Source organism: Gastrolobium bilobum, unplaced genomic scaffold, assembly GCF_033153095.1.
Source record: "Gastrolobium bilobum isolate Gb01-03AN ecotype WA unplaced genomic scaffold, APGP_CSIRO_Gbil_v1 utg5544, whole genome shotgun sequence".
In the NCBI taxonomy this organism is placed as follows: domain Eukaryota; kingdom Viridiplantae; phylum Streptophyta; class Magnoliopsida; order Fabales; family Fabaceae; genus Gastrolobium; species Gastrolobium bilobum.
In genome coordinates, this window is record NW_026898150.1 from 10146 (window position 1) to 13471 (window position 3326).

The window sequence follows — 3326 nt, forward strand, 5'->3', positions numbered from 1 at the left end:
ATGCCAAATTATCTTCTTCTCTGTTGTCCATTGGACATAAGCAATCCTCAGCAGATCACTCATTATTCACTAAGAAGAGTGCTTCATCTTTTACCACTATTCTGGTATATGTGGATGATGTCCTTGTTGCTGGAAATAATTCAACAGAGATTCTTCATGTTAAACAATTCTTAGACTCACAATTCAAGATAAAAGATCTTGGGCCAGCTATATATTTTCTGGGATTAGAACTCTCTCGGTCTCCTAGAGGAATTGTGGTCAACCAACGAAAAATATTTCCTTGAGCTCATTCAAGACAGTGGACTGTTAGCTGCAAAACCAGTAACGACTCCTACGGATCCTTCCATTAAATTACAGCGTGTTCAAGGAACACCCTATGACGATCCTGCTGCTTATCGTCAGCTCATTGGTCATCTTCTATATTTAACTAATACTCGTCCAGATATATCTTTCTCAGTTCAACAACTAAGCCAATATGTTGCAAATCTGATGACTACTCATCACACAGCCGCATTAAGGGTCCTTCGTTACTTAAAAGGTTCCCCAGGCAACGGCTTGTTTTTCCCTTCGAGTAATACACATCATCTCTTTGCCTTTGCTGACGTGGACTGGGCCTGTTGCTTGGACACAAGACACTCTGTTACTGGTTTTTGTATCTTCATCGGTTCTGCATTGGTCTCTTGGCGTTCAAAGAAACAGAGCACAGTCTCACGCTCTTCTACAGAAGCTGAGTATCGTGCTCTTGCTAGTTTAACATGTGAATTACAATGGGTCCATTTTCTTCTCAATGATCTCTGTTCGCCTGCAACACAGCCCACCTCCGTTTTCTGTGACAACAGAGCCGCCATTTACCTTGCTCATAATCCCGCTTTTCATGAGCGCTCTAAGCATATAGAGCTAGACTGCCACATTATCCGCGAGAAGATCCTTAGTGGTTTCATCCATTTGTTGCCTGTCTCTTCCTCAGCGCAAGTTGCTGATGTTTTTACAAAGTCATTGCATCCCCAACCATTTACCACGAACATCTCCAAGCTTGGTCTCCTTGATATCCATCGCCCAGCTTGTGGGGGGGGGGGTATTGACCAATGATATTGCCAACTCGATGACAGATCAGCAATAACAGATTGTTTGTTATTTTCTGTTATAACCGAGTTCTGTTAATCAGTTTCTTTCTCCTTTGCTGTAATATATATTGAAAGTAGAATTGGCCTTGAAGACCGAAACATGCATGAGGGAAAAACAAAATTTTTCGCAAGCGGAACACACATGCATATCAAGATACATACTTTAAGACGTATGTCATACCTTGTTCGTGAAAACTCAAGATGATCAAGGAAAGTCTGAAGGGTTTAGATCCTCTAACGTTGATCCACACCACCCGCGTCTAGATACAGGAACTCCTTCCAGTAAGGCCGCCGATTGATCAACACAATAAGGCTTGCTATGCGCTCAGTGTGTGATGCAGGAGGCTAGGTAAAAGTGTTTAGAAGAGTGAAGTTTCTAAGAGAAAACCTCACAAGGGGGCGCATAGATGAGTAGAGAAAGGCTTGGCTTTTCACAAAAACCTAAGGAGGAACTAACTCCCATTAAGCACACAAGAGGAGCCTTTTAAGTTTAAAAAACAAATCAGATTTTTCTCCCAAAAATCTGATCAAAGTGGCGCCCTATAGGGAGAGAATAAGTGGAGTTGTTGCATTTCAAAAATTGCCAACAACATCCCAGAATATTCTCATGAGACTAAGTTCAAAACCTAGTCAGAAATCTGATCATGAATCATCATATAATCAGCTATATGGTGCGCCCCATATAGCCTAAAAGGTGACCAGATACATTTGAGTTAGTTGCATTTCAAACTTAAATCAACTCACTCAAATATTCTCCCAATAGACCGTATCTTCTGGAGCTGATTTTGATGATCAAATCTAGCCAAAATCAGCGCCCCATTATCCTTGGATTATGTCCAAAAGATCTCCTCCTGATATGTTCCAACAAGATCTCATCTTATCCTTTTGTTATGAAACAACTTTTCATAGCCAATTCAAATTCGAATTTCAAACATTTGAATTCAAACTTTCAAACACTTAAATTTTAAATTCAAATTCAAATTCAAATTTCAAAATTCAAATTTCAAATTTCAAATTTCAAAATTCAAATTCAAAATTCAAATTTCAAAATTCAAAATTCAAAATTCAAAATTCAAATTTCAAATTCAAAATTCAAAATTCGAATTTCAAAATTCAAAATTTAAACATTTGATAATTAATTTAACTAATTAAATTAATTAGTAATGTCTTGGACTATCCAAGCCCATTACTTTGATCCATGCGCCCTCCACCCTATCTGTGGAGTTCCAAACTACTTCTTGGGCTAATAACAATTGTTAGGCCCAATACCTTTAATGCTAGAGCATCTAGACAATTAGGTGTTAGTGTGTGACCATTAGCCACTAACGTAAATGGGTTTGGGCCCAATAAGCCCACAACCCATCTAATGACAACATAGAGCACTAGCAATGTTTTGTTGCCCCAGAACTAGTTAGATTAATGACTTGATCATCCTATTACACATATTTGGTTGCCGTATATATTTCCTTTCATCTCGGTTACCTTCCCATAAAACCTAGGGTAAGGAAGCGTATTAACCCCTGCGGTTTAGGGTAAGCTTTATTCGAAATAGGGAATCTTCAATTTACAGACTCTAAAGGATCATCTCATGATCTCTTTTACTATGCATAGATTCCCGAGTCCCTGTAAATGTCATCCCGATTTCTCCGGTTTACAGATAACCTAATCTCTCACAGAGATTTGACGAATTCCTTCAGCTTATCACCCTAGCCCTGTGTTCTTTCAGGACAAGCCCAACAGTATACCTATGAGTCTCCATGTTTCAGGCAGACGAGGTGCACAATCAAAGCATGCCTTCTAGAACACAGTCTAGGTAATAACTTCTGGTCTTAGGAAAGACATACCCAAATATAAAGAGACTACTCTAATGATACTCTCTGTGAGAGTTCCTCATAGAGTCTCTTTGTGGGTCTGTTCAGTGCGAGCTATACCTTTATAGGTCCACCCACGACTTTAGCTAAGACATCTCCATATCTGTAGCTCATGAGGTCTTTACCTTGCACCCAAATACAAGTAGATAAGTCGTGCTAGTCTTACCCGAGATCACTGATCCCCATTCTCAGTGTCTCTAGACTAGGAACATAAAATTAGGAATAAACATCCAGTATCCTTGAATTCTCATGATCGTGATCTCATCACAGATACTCAAGAGATACCTATTTTATTCCAAGGGGTTTATCCAGTTACTCATATAAATATTAA